This window comes from Prionailurus viverrinus, chromosome F2 (genome assembly GCF_022837055.1).
Source record: "Prionailurus viverrinus isolate Anna chromosome F2, UM_Priviv_1.0, whole genome shotgun sequence".
Classification (NCBI taxonomy): Eukaryota; Metazoa; Chordata; class Mammalia; order Carnivora; family Felidae; genus Prionailurus; species Prionailurus viverrinus.
In genome coordinates, this window is record NC_062578.1 from 67,635,698 (window position 1) to 67,659,702 (window position 24,005).

Here is a 24,005-nt window from a genome sequence, read left to right on the forward strand (position 1 = left end):
GATAAAGTGACCTGATATACATACTTATCTCCGGGGAGAGAAGATACTCGGTTCTGATGCTCCTCCTTTAGTCCACATGTTTGAGCATCACCTTACAATCACCTTCAGCCTTTCATTTTTTACACTTAATACCGACTCTGTTGTCCTCCAATTTCTATTTCCATAAGGAACCTCTAAGCACATCCACATTGATTTATTGGTTGAATAATGGTTGTCTTGTTCATTAGAGTGTGTGCAGATGTGCTGGGAAGAACATGTTGCAAGGGCTACGAGCAGGTGAGGTCTCAGAGGGAAGAAGCACATGCTTCGGGCTTACAGGGCATGCAGCACTTAGAGACTGAGACACAAGTCAGAGTGCCTGCTTGTTGGTTTAAGACAGGAAGTGCACCTGCCATGCAAGCACAGTTGCCCACCTTGGCACATCTCACCTGCCTTTTCCGGTACACCAGATGCCGTTGAAGTTGCAATCAGGGGCTTGCGAGATGAGTGGGGATGCCGAGTTGTGTAGACTGATACGTCACAGATTCCATCTATTCAGAAATAAGAATGGCGAGGCCCATGGGGCAGCAGACACTCCCTACGGGACAGTGTTGAAAGGCTCGGCCACTTCTGGGTCTTTGGGGATTTTCTTCGTTCTATTCTTCAGTCTTCTTCTCCCCCTTGGTCCCCACAGTCTTTCACCAAACCATAAAGTACAAGTGAGTAGGTATCTGCTAAGTGGGTTCCAAAGACTCCTGCTTGGTCTCCTTAGAATCGGGTCACCTGATTGCAACTTCCTATAGTTTCAGATTCTTTGGTTTCTTCTCAACAGATACTTGCTCGGTTTACTCCTGGCCTCCATGCGTGGGTTTTCCTGACCCAACTCCCAAACAGAAACTTGCCCTCTGAGTTTGCAGGCACACATCAGACTCACTGCCCCTTTTCAGCCTCTCTTTTCTGCTTTCGAAGGACTGTGGACAAACAGAATGAGATGGTGCATGTGACATTCTGTAACTGGTGCTCAGCACAAGGAGCACTCAGTAAGCTTGGTTTCTTTTCCCAGGGATAATGAAGCGTGTTTCGGAGCTCTGCATACCCAATCCCACCATCGTGCCCTCCCAGAGAGCTTCTGTTGAGTGATTGTGGGGATCCAAATTCTAACCTAATCCCAAACCTCAAAGGGGACCGAAGTGTGGGAATACCCCAAGGGAGACTATGGAGGTGGATGTGGATCCCCAGAGGGGGGCCATGCTGGAACACTGTGGCCTGACCAGTGCCCAACCAGATAGGGGCAGCGACTGATCCTTCCAGCTAACTACGAAGTTCTGACCAGGTTTATCTCTAAGAAAACCTCTAACTCAGCATTCAGGGATAGTCAGGGGCCCAAGAGAAATTCAGCTTTGATGTGAAACATGTTCCAGGATGGTGAACAAGGTTGCATATCGTTGCCTCCCTACCTCATCAGGAGCAACGATAAGGCCTGATGTTCACTACCTTGAGATGGAGGAGAGAATGTGGAAGAGAAATAGAACAGTTGGCTTTGACTTTTCAGTGAGAAAGGAGAATTATAAGGTACTCCTCTCAGGGGACGTTTTACCCATATTTGTGTCTCAGGTCCTATGAGGAGGGCACCAGCCCCATCCTGCATCCTCAAAAGCTGCGGTCACTTATCACAGACGAATGGGGCAGCGGGAGAGGCTGGTTGATGCCCATGGTTGTACGTATTCCACCTGCAGCCTGTAAGCTTGAAAAGTGGCCTTCATGGAGACTCTCCATGGAGGTTTTCATGACCCTCATCTTTAGGAATGAAGAAAATAGAGAGCTGGGGTCCAAGGACCTTCCCAGTGACTCTTTCAGCAAACACAGTTCTGGGTGGAGCACGTGTTCCATCCTGGGCTCTAGGTGTGGTGCTGTGTATGTATGTGTAATTTCCTCCACGTCTACACCAGGAGGCAGGTGCTATTTTCCCCATTTTCAAGAGGGAAAACTGAGGTTCAGTGGGGGTAAGTAGCTGATTGACTGAAGGACAGCAGTTGGTAAGTGGCTAGACCGGGATTTGGATCCAGATCGGATGGCCACTTTCCACTTGGCCAAACTGCCAGCACCTGTAGGAAAAGTCTGAAGCAGCACAAATTGTGTAAGGTTCCCTAAACTTTGTGACCTGGGCTTGTTATTTTGCTCTCTCTGCTGTGTCCCCATGGTGATTAGTTAAGAATAAAAAGACCTTCAAACAAGAGAAATCCAACTGCTTGTCTTTAGAGGCAATGAGAAGAGAAATCTCTCATGATCAGTGGGGCCAGAGTGGGAAAAAGCAACATCTAAGGGGTGAGATTCTGGAGGCTTTGGAAAACAGGATGGGACAGTCTGGGAATCAGGCTGGAAGAAGCTGCACTCCAGGGGCTCAATGGTGGAAAGACTCAGGTTGGCATACACTATGCTCCCAAAGACATACAAAAATCTCGATGTGGACAAGAGAGGGTCAAAGGTACACTGAGAATTGAGGGCCCTGCCCATTTCATGGACTATAGCATGATATATATACAGAGTCATCGTCCTTTTTCAGAAAAAGTAACACTCGTTGAATTTTGACAATATCGTTTATTTTTTTTTTAAGTCTCTTTGGTTGTTTTCATCCTGGAAACACCTGGTCTGAGGCTGGGCCAAGGGAAAGCACACTCAGGTTACCCCTGGCCCTTTGGGTGCTCTTCTGTCCTCTTCACTCAGTGACTTTAACTCGTATAAGCCCAGAGGGTTTGGGAAGGCAGGTCTGGCTCCAAATAATATGTCTATTCCACAGGATATTTAGCTGTAACTGCCCGCCCCCCTCAGGTTAATCTTGGTGCTATTGGTGTATGAAGGACACGATGCTACCAATGGGTCTTCTTTAATGGGATGTGTTGACAGCAGGGAAGAGCCGCGCTCCATGGTGCCCCCAAACATGGCCTGTTAGTCAGGGACAGCCAGCGCCCAGACTCCAGGAAGGCACCACTTTCAAGATGCAGGGTCAGTCTTGCAAGTGCATGGAACCTTCCCTGCCCATCACCATCCATAATGGCCCCACCTCTTCCAATGCCCCGTTCTCTCTAAGTCAGTATCTAACAGTTAAGTTTGCAATGGTGTCTGACTCTTCCAGAGGCATATGCTTCATTTCCATGGCAAATTCCTTGAGTTTCGTGAGGTGGGTGGGAGTAGGGGGCTGGCTTGTAGATGGTTCTATCCCCCACAGGCCAACTCCAGGATCCAGCTCACATTCACCAAATCTTAGCCAACTCTGTGGAATTTCTCTGCGTCCTCAAAACTGATTTATGAACAGTCCTAGATGCAGTGGGGCTCACCCCTTGAATTCTTTTTCATGACTTGTTTTCACTTACAGTATATGGACTCAGAAAAATGAAGAGAGAGAGAGAGACGAAGACAAAGGAACAGTAAATTAGGAGAATTAATCCTGGAATTAAAACTGGTTCCTTGGGAGTGCTCCTCTCCTGCACACAATCTCATTTTGATTAACCCTGCCCCATCAGGGAACAGGTACAGTTTGAATGCAGTAATGGAGAGATCAGATTTGGAACAGCCACTAAGCTGTCAAGGTTCTTTAAAATATGTTTCCAACTTTCATTTCTGTCTGAGCCTCCACCATTCTTCCAGCTCCCTCTGTGCTCTGGGCCAAGACTGTATCTCTCCATTGGAGAGACAGCTTGTGGGATGGGGAGACAATGGGCTTTGGGGTCTGGCGGGAATGTGTCTGAATCCCACCTCCATGGGCTAAGAGTTATGACTTTCCTTTCAGGGCTTTTGCCATGATTAAGAGAGCCAATGTGCTCATGTGCCAGTGCGCACAATAGGGGCCCAATACATGGAAATGGTTTGTTTTGATTCATATCATTGTGAACCCTGAACACACCTTGCTGTCACAGCTGCTGCTGCCCTGGGTGAACACCTCTGCTGGTTGACATCCTACTCATCCTTTCAGTGATAGGTTGACGGATACCTCCTCCAGGAAGCAGTCTCTGATTTCCAAGTCAAATAAGATACGGCTCATGGAAAGGTGACCGTGTTGTTCCTCTATTCAAAACCACTGGGCGATTCTCCATTGCCTAGAGCATAAAATCTAATCATCTCTAGTGAGAACAAGGCCCTTTGTAATATAACCTTTGTCCCCAGTCCTTCCCCAAACTCCACCCCCATTTTACAGTCCAATCATGTGCATCTATGGTTTCCTGAATACAGCAAATTCCCTCTTACTCCCCTACTGTTGGGGGCTGCACCATCAAACTCAGGTGGCTGAATCAGCTTGCACTGGATTTCTGGGACACAAGGCATGCAAAATGTGGGATCCAGTTGTAAAAGGGCTCTTGTGAAAGGTTTCTTCTTGGAGAACACCAAGAATCACGCCCGAGGTCCCGAGGGTCTCCACATCTGCATCTTGCAAAGAGAGCACTCTTGAGTTCATCTGAAGTCATCCTCGTGATGGCCATGGAAGATGCGTTGGGTCCCCACCTCCCAAGCCAATCCATCTTGCCTGTCAGCAGCCTGGGGTCGGAGGAGAAGGCATCCCTCCCATGGGTGGCTCAGAAATCCAGGACTCTGTCATTGCTAGAGTACTGGGGGCAAGAGTGCGCCCCCAGGCAGAACCACATCTGGCCCAGACCTGACTTGTCACTTACCAGCTTTGGGACATTGGTTATGTCTCTGTACACCCATTTGTTCATCTGGAGGAGGAGAGTGGTAATAATACTCCAAAATGTTATAGGGAGGAGTGCATGGCATACAGCAGGTATTCAATAAATATTTACTATTAGCAGAATTTCTGGAGATGTGGGCAATATTTCGTCTAAAATGCCCCTGGACCGTAATCAGCATTTGGGGGCTGGGTTTTATGCAATGCCTGAGGAAAGTGATCCATTCACTTTGGATATATCTTTAGTTCAACATGGAAAGGTCAAGGTTAAAAAAAATAATAAAAAAATAAAAGGTCAAGGTTATATCTGTCCTCCACTCTCATCCTTTCCCCCCAGAAGCCTCTCTGTGCTCCAGCAAACATGTTCAAGAAGTCAACCTTTGCAGTTTTGATTCTTCAGAACTTATTATATGATATGTAGGTTATGGCATGGGATGATCCAAGGGCCTGGAGACAGAGGACCCGGGTTCTGTTCTAGTTCTGGCCCACCTGGTTACCAGCTGAGCTGTGTGATTTTGGCTAAGTCACCTAGCCTCTCTGAGCTTCAGATCCCTCATCTATAATATGAAAATGTATACCTCACAAGATAATGAGAGGGACCGTGTTTTATAAACGACAAAGTACGGTGGTTCAGGTCTGAAGTTCTTGGATTTGCCTCTTTTTCCTCTTGGGCTATTTTACTATGGGTAAAAAAAAATCTCTTACCTAGAATTCCAAAATGCAAAAACAGCTGAAAAACGTACCTTTTGTAACTCGTTCGGCCACAACACTTGACCTCAACTGATGTGATTCCACTTATAGACTTTATTTATCCGAGTTATGGTGAATATGTTTTACCGCAGAAATAATGTGTTTGAAAGTCCTGTTCCAGTTACTTCTTGGTGTGACAAGAATGCATGAGATATTCTGAAATACATCTGGCCCCAAGCATTTTGCTTAAGGAGTTATAGATTTATATCCTAGGAATAGATCCTAAGCTGTAGTCATTCAGGTAACATTTTCATGACTTTTGTCATATTATTATACTACTTGTATTATTATTTGCTATATGTATTTTAACTGACTCATTTTTTACTTATTTTTTCAAATGAATCTTTTTAAAACATTCAGTAAAATAAATACCTAAATACACACTAAAAGTATTTGTCTATGCGATACCCCAAATCACCTTGCACGTTACAGTAAACACACCCGATGCCTCAGGCAACAGTGATCTCCAATCAGGACAACACGTTAGCTCCTAAATAGAACACGAGTGTGATAAGGGCAACATCACCAAGCTCAGACTCATCTTTAAGGTTCTCAATTATCATGAATATTCAGCAGTTCAATTCCACCAAGTGCTGGCTGCATTCCTGCTGTGAGCCATGATCTCAGTCACATCAGCCGTGAAGGTCTGTTAAGAAAAACCAAGAAACAGCCAGCAGAGACAGACAGCAGGTGAGTCTCCTAAGAGCTTAGGGGTGGGAAGTTCTTTCATTGATATCCTTATGGATTCTCACCTACACCAATTGCACAGGTAGCATTGGCATCATTTAAAAAATTTTTTTAACGTTCATTTATTTTTGAGAGAGAGAGACAGACAGACAGAGTGCAAGCAGAGGAGGGGCAGAGAGAGAGGGAGACACAGAATCCGAAGCAGGCTCCAGGCTCTTAGCTGTCAGCACAGAGCCTGACACGGGGCTTGAACTCACGAACCGTGAGATCGTGACCTGAGTGGAGGTCGGACGCTTTACCGACTGAGCCACCCAGGCGCCGCCCGCGGACATCATTTAAAACAAAAACTGGGTCCACATGGGTTGAGAGCTTCCTCTGAGATTTCAGAGCAACAGGACGAGCTGAGAGTAAATTCGGGAGCCCACTGACCACGTAGGGTTTTCTAGGCCACGTCGTAGGGTCTCTCGCCCACATCCGGCCAGTCCTAGCTGCTCGTGGTGCTGCTGCACTTTCTGCCTCTGGTTAATATTCACAAAAGCTGCTGGACATTCATAAAACCAGCCTGCTCTCAGCCTAAAATATTCCCTCAGTGCTTAGCTATTTATTATTCGGTTCGTGAAAAGGCTCTGCAGTGGTTGAACGGGTCTAACAAGGCTTTTAGGGGTTTTGAGAATCTTCAGAATGGACTGAGAAGAATTATGTGACTGTCTTGGTGTTTTCTACAAAACCAGGGAATAGAAGTTTGTGGAAACAGGACAGAGCCCAGACATTCCAAGGCCATACATAACAGCATAGTTTAGCTTTGCGGTAAATATTTTCTAGGATTCACAATTTCTAGAAGAATCAAGAATGTCTCAAATTATCTAAACAAGTAGAAGAAAGTCAAAAGTCTCTTTCTCTCTTTTTAAAAAATGTTTCACCAGAAGGAACCACTAACGGTCCCAGCTTTCCTCTTTTTTCCCCATGTGTAAGGTCATGAAAGGGAAATGATGCTGGAGGTCAGGAGGCCTGCCTGTGTCCCAGGACCAGTCTACTATCCATAGACCACAGAAGCATGTCTGAAGGAGTTGGCCTGAGTGTAATATGGAAATCTAGGTGCTGCGGTCAAATAAACATATGTTTTTCCCTAGCTCTTCCCCTTGGTCAAGTTATTTAACTTTCTCTGAGCCCCTTCTTTCCTCATCTGTAAAACTGATCTCAAACGTGTTAAGGAGGATTAAAAAGCAAAATGGATGTAAAACACAGCGCAGCCCTGCTACAGAGTAAAAGGTAAATAAAAGACAGCTGTTGTTGATAGTGTCAATTTGCATAATCTGGGCCTTTTAAAAAAATGTTTATTAATTTTTGAGAGAGAGAGAGTGAGTGTGTGTGTGTGTGTGTGTGTGTGTGTGTGTGTGAGTAGGGCAGAGGCAGAGAGAGAGGGAGGCACAGAATCCAAAGCGGGCTCCAGGCTCTGAGCTGTCAGCAAAGAGCCCGACATGGGGCTTGAACTCACAAACCATGAGATCATGACCTGAGCCAAAGTTGGACGCATAACCAACAGAACCACCCAGGCATCCCGATAAATGCCACTTATTATTCATGTGCCATCTCAGGAGGATTTCTGTCTCCAGCAGAAATTCATGGTCTAGAAGGAGCCAAAAACAAACCATGCCAGGAATTGTATAGCCGAATAATAGAGGTGAAAACAAAGTATAATGGTGTCCCAAGACATGTGGGGTCAGCCTGCTTGGTGACACAGAGGGGCAAGGTCTTCCCTAGGGGCGCCTGGGTGACTCAGTCAGTTGAACATCAGACTCAGGTCACGATCCCATAGTCATTGGATTGAGTCCCACATTGGGCTCTGTGCTGGGCATAAAGCCTGCTTAAGATTCTCTCTCTCCCTCTCTCTGCCCCTCTCCTCTGCTCACGCTCTCTCTCTCTTAAAAAAAAAAAAAATTAAAGAAGGTCTTCCTCCACTTGCACATTTTGCAGGTAGAAAAAGTGGGTGGAGTGTAGAGGTTAATGGATTGACAGGGACAGGTCACATGAGCAGAACGAGTAACATGGCAAAGCAGGGAGAGGTAAGAGAGCCCCTGGCACATGTGTGGAGGCACGGTGATTCTTTATGTGTCTGGAAGGCAGAGAGCGAGATTTCGAGGGATAGCGGAAACATGTCTTCTCAACTGTGCAAGATTACAGGCATGCTTGCCTTCCGCACAGAAGAAAAGCCATTTGAAGTTTCTGGCATTAAAAAGCACAAACAAATCTCTAGGCTCTACTCTGACTTGATTTTTTTTTCCTTTTCCTAATCTGAAAATACACTGGCATCCTCCACCAAATCCCAAGTGGATGCTAAATACAGTCGGCTTCACCATAAGGTGTTTTGCTTGTCTTCAACTCTCTCCTGTAGGTGGTTTGGCTTCATTGTGTGCGGCACTGGGCTGTAAGCTCCTCAAGAGAAGATGTCCCGTCTTACCCTCCTTGGGGTCCCCACTGCAACAGCCCTCCATCTCCACTGCCCTTTGGGGCTCCAAGTCCCTCTCCTAATTTAGCCCCAAACCCACTGGATTTCTCTCCTTATTTGATCTCATGTCCACTCCAAACCTAAAATCTTTCATTTCCTTAGTCTTCAGAAAAAGGGGATCCTTTCTTTCCTGGGCCCCGAATTCACCCACACCCCACTTTAGTTTCAGGTCCAAACATGTGCATTCGGTTTGCACCCTGGTCGACTCAGGTCACTAAGCATCTGGCAGTAGGCACTTTGCTCAACCTGTCATCACATCTTGATTGTCATCTCCATTGCTGGTTCTCCTTGGTTTGGAGAGTCACTGAATTCTGGGGCTGGAAGGAATTTTTGAGTCATTCAGGATAACTTTCCTCGATTCACTTTTTTTTTAATTTAATATATTTCTCGAACACATACATTGCTATATCCTTCATCTGGATTCTCTTTATTGCCAACCTTATAAGGTAGGGATTATTATTCCTGCTCTACAGATTAGAAAACCAAAGCTCAGAGAAGCTAAGTAATTTGCTCAATGTTACCTAAGTGATAGAGCCATGACTCAAGCTCAAGTCTGTTGTTCCCAAACTGAATGCTCTCTCCATTCTTCTATTCTACCAGCTCTAGAATATCTACCTTGTATGGATTCTGCAGCCCCTTCCACTGGATCCATTTACCTGTCCTCTCTCTCATCCTAGTATCTCCAACAGGCCCACAGCTTTCACTCTTTACAGCTCTGCTCTCTACCATCATTTACCTCTGATTTGATTCAATCCTGAAGTTTCCTTTCCTCTCGAAGTTATGCTCAACAATATTAGCATGAACAATGCAACCATAATCTTACTCTGGAAGGTCCTATGTGTTGTCTTTATTAAAACAGAAAAAAATTTCAAGATTCCACACTCACAGTTTATATTGTATACCTAGGCCCACATCCCTAACGAAACTATTTTGAATCACCCATGAAATGGAAGAGGAGAATTTTTTTTTTTAATTTTTTTTTCAACGTTTATTTATTTTTGGGACAGAGAGAGACAGAGCATGAACGGGCGAGGGGCAGAGAGAGAGAGTGAGACACAGAAACGGAAACAGGCTCCAGGCTCTGAGCCATCAGCCCAGAGCCTGACGCGGGGCTCGAACTCATGGACCGCGAGATCGTGACCTGGCTGAAGTCGGACGCTTAACCGACTGCGCCACCCAGGCGCCCCGGAAGAGGAGAATTTTAAGAGGAGAATTTTTTTTTATGCGTGGACCTAGGTGTCATTATTTTATTCCCTTATTTGTACAAATAGGGCAGCTTCTGGCCAATGACCTTCAGTGGGTAGGTTGTGAAACAAAAACTAACTCCTTTGCGTAGAGGTGCTTTGTGAACTGCATCGGACTGGATACTCATTGGGCACTACCAGGGTCATAATTCTGCCTGGTCCCCGATGGTCCTGGGAGTGCTGAAAGGGCCAGACCACCCTGCATACCCAGAACTTTCCCTGGGACTGAGCAGCAGAAGCTGCTCTCAGGATTTCATTTCTACTTGTAATCTACCAGTGGGCAGAGCCACGATATTAAAGCAGTGCGTGTACCCTTCTCTTTCTTCGAACACCTCCTCTTTCCGACGTTTCCACCTTTCCTTTCTATCATCCAATCTTCCCTTTGGGCTCTAAATACAAAATTTCCATTTTTCCACATCCATCCCAACCTAGTATTCTTTCATCTTTCACCGGCAGTACCACTCCTGCAGTATCGGGATGCTACCAATTTCAATATCTATTCTTTTTTTTTCTTCAGCTGTGGTGTAATTTTGAGAAATAGACTCTTGAGAGCAGAGAGAGATGGGCTATTTTTATTTGAAGCAAAATCCATCACTGGAACTGCTATCTGAGGTAAAGAAAAAGACTTGGAGAACAAGGCATTCAACTATCCCCATAGCAACAAGGGAATTAGGCATTGCTTCATGGCCCAATAGATGTTTATGGAAACGCCAGCACCTACAAAAGGATTACAAGGCAAAGAGTATAGGATTTAGAAGCCTGGATAACAGAGAACCACCTCTGCTATTCATTGTGTATGGCCTTGAAGTTCCCAGAATTCAAGTTCCTAGAATTCAAGTTCCTTGCCTATGAAAAGGGGGAAGGAATCCCTGTGACTTCAAGGCTGTTATATTGGCCAAATGAGATAACCCCTATGAAATTTCTCTGTCGACTAGAGAGCTCTAGATAAATTATGATCACTCTTTTTGGGCAGATAATGCTGAGGTTTAGAGGCGACAGCAACCAAAGATGAACGATCAAGTAAGGCGCACGCACACACACACTAGGCTTTCTGGAACATGTACAGGTGGGGGAAATTCAGAGACAAAAGCCACAGCAAATGTGTGAACCTGTTTCCGATTGCATTTGAACAGCATACAAGGATCTAGCAGGGCCAAACTTCAGGCACTGGAAGAGAAACCTCAGGCTTCAGGCTATAGTTTTTTGTTTGTTTGTTTGTTTATTTTGAGAGAGGAGACGAAGGGGCAGAGAGAGAGAGAGAAAGACAGAGAGAGAATCCCAAGCAGGCTCTGTGCTGTCAGCGCAGAACCCGATGCAGGGCTATAAGTCAAGGACCCATGAGATCGTGCCCTGAACCAAAACAAATGTTGGACGCTTCACCGGCTGAGCCACCCAGGCGCCCCGACTGTGGGGCTTTTAAGTTGTATGACTGAGAGAATACAAGCTCCTCACGTGGTGTAATCAACAGCTAGGGTCCCAACTTGAGGTCCCAGCTACCGTGTGGCAGAACCTGGGCTCTGTCCTTATGTCTCTGCCTCAGCATTCACCAACTGTCCCAGCTAAACTGCCATATCAGGTTTGTAACGTAAGTTGGTTTGCATGTCTTAAACTTTCAGCTGTGGCCGGTTTCTATGGGGTTTTTTAGAGGCCAGCTTAGGAGGAATCAGTCTTGGATAAGTTAGCCCTGCCTTTTGCATAGATTAATAAAGAATACTTTTTTTTTTTTCAATTTTAGTTCTAAACATTTTGAGAAACAACGAAGATGGACAGTTGAAGACAAAAATAGGCTTACCGGTGACAAAGGGTAGGGTGGAAATATGGATTAGGTGAATAGCAACAGTGAGCTTGCTAATTCTGCAGCCCAGACTTAGGCAGACCTATTGTCAAGTCACAGGCATCTTTTGTAAACCATGGGCCTTTCCTGGCAGGAGCAAAGTGTTTTCTAGTAAAATTATCAAGTGGCCAATTTCTCTGCAGGGCGTCAGATCCCAAAGGAAACCCAGTAAGTGACAAATTTCCCCCAATCCAACCATCATAAGCAAAATATGGTAGATACATGAAACCTAGGGGAGGGGAGGAGTCCAGTTAGTAATTGAGAGAGGCTAAAACTGGTAAAATAGAGAGCTCATGAAGAAATAAATGCCATGAGATGAAATATCTCCCTTAGCCGATTTTGAAGAATCCAGTGAACTGCAGTCAGTCCTATTTCACACGAGAAAGGAGGTGTGTCTGAAGTTTTCCATTAACTGGAAGTCCCATATCACCCCCCCGGATGTTTAGTGTAACGTAAGATAATGGCTATCCGAGTGACAAAGTCATTTCCCGTGCAAACTCTTATACAACCTTACAATAACCCTGCGAGATGATGATAACAGTGTCCAATATTCAATTTGCAGAAGAGCTGTATGACCTGCCTAGGATCAAACAGCTAGTACACAGAAGACTTCGGACTCCGATTTAAATATTATTTCAGTAAAGCCACAGTAGTTTCCTAGGACCTCACCAGTTTTAAACCACATGCAAGAAAAATATTGGGAGGCTCCAAATCACCGCACTTTGGTGCAGTGATTCAGGACTCATAGTGCCACAAACAACTTCAAAGCCATGTGTTTGATCTGAGTTATCTTTTGGTTGCTTCACTTCATCGAAGGTGTGTCTGATGGACTGAGATTCCAACACGTAAAGTCACACTATAGATGCCCAGAGAGAGAGACAGTGGAATGTTTTCACTTTCCCATTATTCCTTGGTTCAAATATATTCAACAGATTCCTTTTTTTTTTAAATATATAACCATCAAATTAAAGACCAGGGAGAGTCCTAAAAACCGCTATCTGAGCAACAACCATTTACTGAGCACCTTCTATATGCCGAGCATTTAATCAGGTATTATAAATATATAATTTCAATCCTTATAACCCTAAAGAGAGATATTATTGTCTCAATTTTATAAATGGGAACCCTCTGAGACTTCGGAGAGGCTAATCCTCATGTGTCAGCTCCCATAGCTAGGAGGTGATTGGCTTAGAACTAACTGCTGGTTTCCAAATGACAAAATTCACATGCCTTCGGAAAAGTAAAGGACTTCCGCTATGAAAGCAGATCTTCCCCTATGACAATGGCCAGGTCTACCTGCAGCAACCACTTCCCTCAGAGGCTCAGAGGCTCAGAGGTTCAGAGGCTCAGAGGCTGGAGGCTTAAAAAGTGCACTGAAAATGGGTGAGTAGGTTAAATCTAACCCATATCTTCTTAATAAGTTTACAACTCTCTTACCAAGCCTGCAGACGTCCAAAATTGATACACAGCTAAACAAACAAACAAAACAAAAAACAAAACAAAACACCCAGGTAGAAGGAGGGATAACCTATAAATGGTATCGTGGTAAATACCAAGGACACAATACCACATTAGATAGTCTTTGCCTCAGTCTTGAGGCATCACACAACAGATGTGAAACAACGTGTTGATGGTGTCCACAGGGAGCCATGGAATCATGAAAGATTTAAGTCTCTAATTTAAACGGAATTTTTGTCTCGCCCTTTCAGATTGCTATACTTCATTTATATTTTTCCTGAATTGGAATGATGCCATATTTTTATTTAAAAGGTTACTGACAGTAAGTCACTGCAGAGTGAAGATTAAGCAATATGAATAGTGTCAAAGTGACTTACTTTATTGCCCAATATGTTGAATTATACAAAAGCAAAAAAATTGTAATATAATGCATTACAAGAACTTAACAGCAACATTGTGACCCACGTGGGTCACGCACTTAGATTCACAGAACTCTAGAGCTCGCAGAGTACCTCCTAAAGGTTCTCCATCTCCCTGATAGCAGAAGATTCTCAAGGGAAGAACTTGGATTTCATGATTCTCTTGACCCACTTCCTTCATAATCTGGTTCATTACTGGACACCAAGTACATAATGTAAGAGCGAGTGCAGAAAATATTTTTCTTCTGAACTGCATTTTGAATTTCTGAATTTTGCAGAGACAAAGAGAAAAGCTGAATCTTAAATTAGTAAGTGAAACTATTTATTAGCTGTCTGAGGGGGAAGACTATTGCAGGAAGATATAATTATAAAACCTGAATGTAGCTGGGATCCAGCTTAGAGTTTTCAGCCTGTTTATAAAACATGCCAAATATCAGATGGCATGCAAAGGGTAATGTGTTAATAGCAGATAGACAAAACACTGGCTACAATTTCCAGGAAAGACTAAAGATTTGGACTAAGTTTTTGGCAGAACTGCTTGACAACATACTTTTTCTCTCAAAATCCAACTGCTTAGAAATAGAAAGGACTTGAAATAAATGAGGAAAGTTTATTTTTAAGCACCTTAAGCATTGTTCTTTTTAAATGTTTCATTTTCTACACAGAGAAATATAAATATGAAAAGGAGAATACCAACCAGAGAATGTTTACTGTGTAAATTTAAAACCTCTAAGTTATCTACCCCTCTATCCAATTGCCTAACATAATGCAATCCTATAAAATTTGAAGAAAAAGAGAAGCCTACAATATGGAATCAGAGGAGTTGCATTTAAATAAAGGTCTAGCTTCTTAAAGAACTTTGCAACTTGTTCTCGTATATAAAATTGGGGATTGTATTACCCTTCCTGCTTTGCCAAAGAAAAAAAATGCTATGATTATTAAGAAATTCTATTGATTCATCGATGGCTGCTATTTGCTTTTGCCAGCTCTGGAGATTATGATTTTTTATTTATTTTATTTGAGAGAGAGAGAGTATGAGTGAGCTGGGGAGAGGGGCAGAGGGTGAGAGGGACAGAAAGAGAGAGACACAGAGACAGAGAGAGACAGAGAGAGACAGAGAGAGACAGAGAGAGAGAGAGAGGGAGAGAGAGAGGGAGAGACAGAGAGAGAGAGAGAGAGAGAGAGAGAGAGAGAGAATCGTAAGCAGGCTTCATGCTCAGCGCAGAGCCCAATGGGCTCAATCCCACAACCCTGGGATCATGACCTGAGCTAAAATCAAGAGTCAGATGCTGAGCATCCGACTGAACCACCCAGGTGCCCCTGGAGATTATGATTTTAAGTGCTTTGCAAGATATCTTTTCTACTCTACTACTGCAATGATGTGTTTTCCACTTAAGCTTTTTTCCACTTACCTTTTATTTCTCTTAGCATCCAGGAAAAAGCCAACACATATTACACAGTGTGCAAAGGTCTGTGATAGTTGCAAAGAAAAACACAAAGATAAATCAGATCTGATTCCTACCTTCAAGAAACTTAGGATATAATAGAAAGGATATCGGCATGAAAAAATGCCTGCAATAATAAGGCACCATGATTACAACAATGGTCTCTAATGAATAACGCCTTCCTGTGTCCATGCCCCTTTGCAGTGTGACATAGCCAGTTCTCACATTAAACGATACAGTCAGCCTCTTCATCCCTTTGAATTTGGGCTGGTTTTGTAACTGGTCTTGACCAAGGGAAGGTGGCAAGAGTTGCATGGCATGAAGTCTGGAGTGTAGACATTAGGAGACCTCGGCTTCTACTTTTACTCTCTTGGGACCCAATTGTCATGTAAAGATTTGGCTAGACTAAGAAAGGGTGAGAAACCATGTGATGAGAGAGATGGCAGCCTTCTACCCATCTCTGCCTGAGCCATCTCAAATCCTCTAGCTTCTGCCAACTCACCAGTTGACTGCAGCCACACGACGGAACCCAGGCAAGACCAGCAGAGACACTGCCCAGCCCATACACAGAAATGTGAGAAAGAGGAAATTACTGTCTTCAGCCACTAAGTTGTGGAATAATGGTTAACTGGGATGCCTGATAAGTACTATCATGGGCATAGAAAGTGACCTCGGAACAAGGAAGGGTCAGAAATTATTTTCTGTTCAGAGGATGTGGGGTGAAAGTTAAAGACACCTTTAAGCAGAAATGACTCTTAATGTTTTTTGGTTTTTGTGGGGGGCATTTTTAATACAGTTTTATTGCAAACATTTCAAGTGTAAAGTTTGGTGAGCCTGGGCATATGTCATCCAATAAGCAAGGTAAAGAATGCATCCATCACCCACAAGTTTCCTTGTGACCCCTTTATAATCCTGGCCATTCTCCCTCCCTGTCCTCCCTCCACCCTCAGACAACCAGATGTTTTCTAACACTACGGACTAGTTTGCATCTTCTAGAATTTACATACAGTAAATGGAATCATACAATGTGGACGCTTTTCTGTCAGCGGAATTTTCTGTGCAATGTCTGGCTTTTCTGTCAGCAGAATTATTTTGAGACACAACCAAGTCGTTGCACGAATCAATAATACCTTTTCATTGCTAATGTGTATCACATTATATGGGTACACACGATTTGTTTATCCATTTTCCTGTTGATGAACATTTGCATTGCTTCTATTTGGGGGCTATTGCAAATAAAATTGCTATATGCTTTAGTGCTAGGTCTTTGCGTGGGCATATGCATTCATTTCTCTTGCATAAATACCTTGGGTAAAATGGCTAAACCACACAACAGGTGTGTGTTTAACTTTTTAAGAAACTGCTAAGTTGATTTCTAAAGTGGTTGTACCATTTTACGTCCCTACCAGCAGTATGGGTAGAGTGAGTGTGTGTGTGTGTGTTTTTCCATTTTAGCCATTCTAGTGCGTGTGGTTTCAATTTGTATTTTCATGACTAATGACCTTGAGCATCTTTTCATGTGCTAATATGCCATCTATATATCATGTATAGATGTTTGTTTCACTGGATTTTGTCCTTTTTTTTGCATCTACTGTGATGATCACAGAGAGAAATTGGGTCCTTAAATACCTATAGTTTCCCTTCTTCCTCCCATTCTCTATTTCCTCTCTGAGACTCCAACTACACATTTTTAAAGGCTTCTCATTGTGCCCACATGCCACCAAAGGTTGTCTGTTCCATTACTTTCTTCTTCCTGTGCCTCAGTGTGTATTGTTTTCTATTGACCTGTCTTGCAGGTCATTAATTCTGTCTTTTGCTGTGTGAATCCGTTACAACTGTCTAATGTGTTCTTAATTTCAGATATCATATGCAGTTATAGAATGTCCATTGGATTAATTTTTATAGAATAACTTTCTGATGAAACTCTCTCTAGGCCTTCTCATTTTTTCCCCCATAACGTGTCTCAAACAAAAATAACATAGTTATCACTATATTGTATACCTGAAACTAATATAAACACTGTACATTAACTGTACTCAAATTGAAATTTAAAAAAGAAAGAAAAATAACAGGTATTTTGGAGTTCTTGTCAGCTAACTCCATTATTATCTGGATTATCTGTGGGTATATATTTTTGTATCTCTTTTTTCCTCTTAGTTTTTGGTCATATGGTCCTATCTTTTGTCATGTCTAATAATTTTCAATTAATTTCCAGGTGTTATATATAAAAATTTTACAGGCTTCTGATGATTATCTTCCTCCTGAGAGGTTCATCCTTCCTTTTGCTAGGACAATACAGAGTGGTCCCCTTAATCTAATTAGGAATCATGATAAATCGAGGGAGAGTTGCAAACCTCTGTATAAGGCTCATCCCACATTTGATCTGCCCTGCCCTTCAGAATTTTCTAATAACTTAGGCTGTTCCCCAGATCCTCTTCTTCTAGCGGGTCCTGAATTTAATCTTTGTTTCATAAGGCTCTCTGCTTAATTTTGTCTTCTGTCCTAAATAGCTCTACAATTTTGCAACTTTTCTTAGAGGAAATTTTACATGCTTGAGGCTTCTGTATATCTCTACCAAAAGCTCTCCTGGTTTCTGTCCCCCAGAAGCAAGCCTTAAAATATATAAAACCAAAATTATCAGCCTCCTGACGGCAACCAGAATTGACAAATGCTCCTAAGCTAAAAGCAACGTTAGAAGTCAGCTCATTTCTAAAATGTTCGCTCCTCTTTGGAGTCCTGCCTAGGCAGGTTTCCACTGCCTTCAAAGAGATGAGCAGAGATACGGTAGTGGTGGATTTAGCAATTTCTAGCAACTAGTGACAGTGGTGTTGTTTATTCTTCCCCTTTCTGAGTAGAAGTGATTATTGCATACTGGGTCTATAGGGGCAGATACGTTTTTCATTTCTAGGATATCCGATACCAATGAGCCAGTTTAAAACCTTGTAAAGAGAACAGTACACTCTCACTGCAGGGAAACTTGAGCCTACTTCCTTATGGATGGGTGTCTCCCATATAGAGAAAAAGGTGAGGCATGAATACTTGATAGCCAAAATGGTAGATTGTGATACACAGCTAGTTTTTCCCTGAAACGTCCTTCCCTTCTTCCAATTTCTGGCTATACATTTGGCCATACAGATGGGGAGATTTACAAGTGTCTCTTTCAGCTCAGTGTTCTTTTGATGGTTTGATAGATAAGTAGATGTGTCACGTGGCAACTTAAAAGTTGGTTCAAGCCCTTTTTTTTTTTACTTCCTTCCTCCGGATAGACTGCAGATGTAATAGCCGGAGCTGAAGCAGCCACTTTAGAATATGAAGTGACTTTGAGAACAAACACTAATTACGTGATGAAGCGGAAGGATGGGAATCTAGGCTTAGCTACTTTGTGAAGCAATGTAACCTGAGACTAGCCCTGGACCACACACCACAATCACTTCATAGGGGAGAGAATCAATCTCCATTTTGTTTCAGCTTACTATTATTTTGGGGTTTTGTTACTTACAGCTAAGCCTAATCTAAATCAATTAGGAAAGTTCAGGATGGCAGTTCTCCAAGTGTGAAAGTGTGGTCTGTAGATTCCTAGGGAGTCTGTGAGGTCAAAACTATTTTCATAACACGCGAGGACTTTATTTACCTTTTTCACTGTGGTGACATGTTCACTGATGTGTGAAAGTCGTGGCGGGTAAAAGCACCAGCATTAGAATAAAGGCACTAGCGGTCATTGTCGTCTTCGCTGCCATGCACTTGCAGCTGGGGCTGGGCCGGTGGGGGGGGGGGGGGGTGGTGGGGTGGGGGGGGTGGGGCAGAGAAGCTTCACTCAATGCCCTTCAGAAAGCAGTAAAAGTTATTTAAATCTTGACTGTTGAGTAAATGTCTTTTTAATATTCTGTCTCAAATGGCAGAGGTACACAAAGTACTTCTGGGGATACCAAAATACGATGGTTGTCTTGAAGAAAAGCAATTATGAGATTGTTCTGAGTTGCGAGATAAACTTGGTTGTTCAGATGTGCGTATTTGGCAAGTATTTTCTCAAACATGAAAAAGCGAACTGTGACTTCAAGGAAAACTAATGGTATGTGTTCCCAATGACAAAATTTAAGAAATCAGAATTTGGGGAAACCTGTATCTGCCATTGGAGAGAGGCTTTTTAAAAATGAGATCACAATGGGGCACCTGGGTGGCGCAGTCGGTTAAGCGTCCGACTTCAGCCAGGTCACGATCTCGCGGTCCGGGAGTTCGAGCCCCGCGTCAGGCTCTGGGCTGATGGCTCAGAGCCTGGAGCCTGTTTCCGATTCTGTGTCTCCCTCTCTCTCTGCCCCTCCCCCGTTCATGCTCTGTCTCTCTCTGTCCCAAAAATAAATAAAAACGTTGAAAAAAAAAATTTTTTTAAAAAAAAAAATGAGATCACTGACCATATTAAACATGATTTTTAAAATTTTATGTGGTATATGTATTAACATTTGAAAGATCTGCATAATTCAGTGAACCAGTAATTTCCAAATGCCGAATGCATGGTGTTATAAAATCATGCATGGGAAAAATGTTCAAAGTGCAAGGTAGACCGACAGGTTTTAATGTAACCTGATGCAAAATTTCATGGATATGGTTTTGAGTTCTATAGTGTAATGAACTGTTTAGAAATTACCCCTTGTAAGTTTTGGTAGCATCCAAGAATAAATCTACAGTCATATAAAAAGGTTATTAAAATATTCCTCCTTTTTCCAACTGTGTCTGTGTGAGGCAAAATTTTCTTCATGTATTTCAAACACGACAAATATCAAACAGATTGAATGCAGAAACAAATATGAAAATCCAGCTGTCTTCTATTAAGCCAGACATTGAAGAGATTTTTAAAAAATGTAAAACAATGCTAATCTTCTCACTAAATTATACTTTTAGAAAATAATCTTCATAAAATGTGTATCATTTATGTTAACATAAAGCTTTATTATTTTAAAATAAATTAGTAATTATTTTTGTAATTTGTTGGCTTTAATGCTAATGCAGTAAATATTTTTATAACCTTCATAAACAAAAACTCTGTGAGGACCTCAATAGCTTTTTTCAGAATGTGAAAGAGTCTTGAGGCCAAAAGTTTAAAAATCTTTGGTTTGTGACACTGATAGAATTTGAGATCGAATTATAAAGCTATTCTCTGTGAGGAACGCCTGGGTGGCTCCGTAAGCTAAGCGTCTGACTCTTGATTTCGGCTCAAGTCATGCTCTCACAGTTCACAAGTTCGAGCCCCACATCAGGCTCTGAGCTGGCAGTGTGGAGACTGATTGGGATTCTCTCTGCCCCTCCCCTATGCGTGCTCTCCCTCTAAATAAACTTGAAAAAAAAAAAAAAAAGCTATTCTCTGTGAAATAATGAGAAGATCAGGAAAAGTACCATTAAGCTCAAAGTTGTGTAAATAATGCCCTATTCAGAAAAAAGAGGAGTGCAGACAAGTCCTAGAAGTTGTAGACTACTATACTTGATATTAATCCTCAGGGGAAAGAATAGAACAGACTAAACAGAAAGAAAAGTGGTAACCATTGGCTCCCAACACAAGTTCACTAAGAGCAGGTCCTATCAAGCCAAAGAATATTTGCTTCCTTGATAACCAGTAGAATAGGATAGATAGATAGATAGATAGATAGATAGATAGATAGATAGATAAACTATGTCCCATTCAACATTTTACTGTCTGTTACAAAACAACAGACTAGAGAACAGCCAGCAGAAGATGAACCATGGACCAATCTGCCTGAAGGAAGACGTGGTAAGTTCAAAAATGAATTCGGATGTGACCTACAAAGTGAGACAGCTGTTTAGCACTGATACAGAATGGGCTGGGAGTCAAGCCAGAATTCAAGTTGCTAGAGAGAAGCACACCACGTAGCGGGTGGCAAGGACTGACTCCTTAAACACTTACGTACTGTACACCCACCATGTTCCAGGCACTGTACAAGCTTTACAGATAGAGAAGTGAGCAAGTTAGATGAGATCCCATCCTTCGTGGCACTGACATTTAAAGCACAGTCAGACCTTCTTCTTCTTATGAAATGTGGGTACGAATCAGAATGGAAGAAAGATCAGTAAGAACGGTTAACCATATAACGAAACTAAAAATTAATTTGGATTTGTTCTCCTCCCAAATTGAGGGCAAGAGAAAAGAGAAACTGACTTATGGTTTTAAAATAACAGCATGGACCATAGCATACATTCTAAAAACTTCATTTCCATCAGTCTGAGGTTGGGGACAAGAAGAGAACATGAGGAAGGGAACGAATGCACTTGAGACAGGAGGTGAAGAGATACAGAATTACCACTGTTGCGCGGGCACGGTGATGGTAGGGTTGACATGCAAGAAGGAAAATTGTTCATTCATTTTTTTTTTCAATTTTTTTTTTCAACGTTTATTTATTTTTGGGACAGAGAGAGACAGAGCATGAACGGGGGAGGGGCAGAGAGAGAAGGAGACACAGAATCAGAAACAGGCTCCAGGCTCTGAGCCATCAGCCCAGAGCCCGATGCGGGGCTCAAACTCACGGACCGCGAGATCGTGACCTGGTTGAAGTCGGACGCTTAACCGACTGCGCCACCCAGGCGCCCCGGAAAATTGTTCATTCTAATTAAAGTACTCACAGTTTTTTTTTTCCAACTGCCCCTCTTAAACCCCATGTACGTCTAGCGTCCGCATCACTATTTTGCAAATGGTAGGCACTACACAAATGAACAGCTTTCATATTATTAGCAAATGCCAAGTCTTTACTGAATTTTACAAGTCTCACAGTTTTTGAGGGCTCACCCCATCTCTCCCCAAAACTAGTTCCTTTGAGTTTAATTCTTTAGTCATCATTCTCACATCTCACATTTATCATTTGAGACAAAAAATTTGACTTGAAATTGTGGGGAAATTATGCGATCTCTCAGGTGACTACTCTCTTTAATTGGTGTCAAAAAAATTTGCTCAAGGGGCGCCTGGGTGGCGCAGTCGGTTGAGCGTCCGACTTCAGCCAGGTCACGATCTCGCGGTCCGGGAGTTCGAGCCCCGCGTCGGGCTCTGGGCTGATGGCTCAGAGCCTGGAGCCTGTTTCTGATTCTGTGTCTCCCTCTCTCTCTCTCTGCCCCTCCCCCGTTCATGCTCTCTCTCTGTCCCAAAAATAAATAAACGTTGAAAAAAAAATTTAAAAAAAAATTTTGCTCAAATTTTCATTCATAAACTTATCAATGGCATTAACATGTTTGATGTCACAAGATTTAATATAAAAACCTACACAAAACACCATGTGCTGTCACAACATCAGAAGACCCTAAAAGCCCCGGGCTTCAAAATTAAAAACGTTGTATGTCCTCCCTTTAAGTAGTACTCCATTTCTAAAAGTTAGAGAAGAAAAACCAATTTCAGTGTTACAACTCATATACCAATAGCATTTATTGCTTTGGTAAAAACAAGTGATCTGTTAGTGAGGTTTCATTAGGAGCACACGATAAACCCTAAATAATTTGCAGATGGGTTATCCACAGACTTTTGGAATTCCCAGGTAGCTTCCTCAGGCTTCTGGGCCATTTCCCTCTATGGCTGTCAGTAAATATGCAGGGAGTATTAATCCTAATATTTAAATATTAATATTTAAACTTATCCAGAAAGCATTAACCTGACCACTTGATAAAAATACCCCCTAGATATGATCACCAATACTTTCCAGGCTCCTTGCTTTGTTTCATTTATCTCTAGAACTTACCACTGCCTGACGTAAAACATACTTCAGTGTGTATTTGCCCCACCGATGTCCTCCCCCTCCCACCCCCCAGAATAAACTTCATGAGGATGATGATGTTCTGGCTGTTTGCTCAGTTCCTTGAATAGTTCTGAGCACACAGTATGCACCCCAAAAGACAGAATTTCTTCAATGAACCTTGAGATTATAGGTAAGAAAATGACTCCATGAATCTGGAGGTAAAAAGGAACCTAAGCAGAGAAGAGACGTTACAAAGTCCATACAACTGATGCCCTATTGCACAGTAACTAAGAACACAGGCTCTGAACTTGGACAAAGTTGGATTCTAGTCCACTTATTAGTAGTGACCTCGTGGGCAAATAAGCCTCTCCGCATAAAATTTACCCAATATAACATAAGGATCATAATAGCACCAACTTAACATCATTATTAAAGTGATTAAACATGATAAAGTGTGTTAAAATCCTTACACGGCAGCAAGTAAGTGCTTAATAAAAGGGAGCTAACATTATTATCACCATCTTACTCAGGTTTCATAGCCTAATATTCCCCCCCCCCCAAATTCCTGGTAAGACTGTCTATCTAGGTGCCAAGTCCACACAGATGAGAAGTGGCAGCTTAGAGAGACAAGGCAGTTGCCAAAAGTGAGAGCAAGAAAAGGATGGGAAGAAAATGGAAGTCTTCCTGAGGCACTGCATTACAGCACAATAATGTCCATGGGGGTCACGCATAGCCACTAAGGAAAGGGTGACATTACATTTCATACACTCTTTTAAGAAGAGAAGAAAATATAATTCTAAAATTAAGAAGATTTACTTCAAAATGGTTCACACAAACTTTCCGTGTGAAAGATAAACCTCCATCACCTTCAGAATTCGCCTCCTACAGAAAAGGATAAATGAAGCCTTACTATACAGAAGGCTTGGATATCTCTGCTGTCAAGACCCATCAGTGTGATCTATGCTGATCTCTCTAGTGCTATTTTTGACATCCTATTAAAGGTCAAATTGTCTCAATATGGGATCATTCTTCTCTCATAATCTGTAGTGGATCTCCAGTATGGACTTCAGTGAGGCAGTAAATAGCTTCATTTCACTGTGTCAGTGACACTGCTACAACCATGTAAAAAAAAAAATCTGCACTTATTAAACCTATTTTCTTTAGTGACAGATTAACCAGGGCCCTCCCTCAGAGATTAGGAAGAAAATCAAATTTCAAAATCAAAACCACATTCCAAATTTCTTAAAAGATATTTTTTGTTCAATTCCTTTGTAAAAACAT

General features: G+C 42.5%; 1 protein-coding gene across 3 annotated transcripts in view; it reads right to left on the reverse strand.

The window, feature by feature from the left end:
- Nucleotides 1-7,367: 7,367 nt before the first annotated feature.
- The window catches only part of TMEM65 (transmembrane protein 65), a 70,106-nt gene continuing 53,468 nt past the window's right edge, over nt 7,368-24,005 (reverse strand). For 2 of the 3 annotated variants that reach the window (XM_047842069.1, XM_047842067.1), the window contains exon 8: nt 14,834-14,844. The gene's annotated coding sequence lies outside the window, so the exon portion shown is untranslated. Of the gene's footprint in view, nt 7,379-14,833; nt 14,845-24,005 lie in introns of those variants that run through there. The other variant, XM_047842068.1, reaches the window with a different exon arrangement.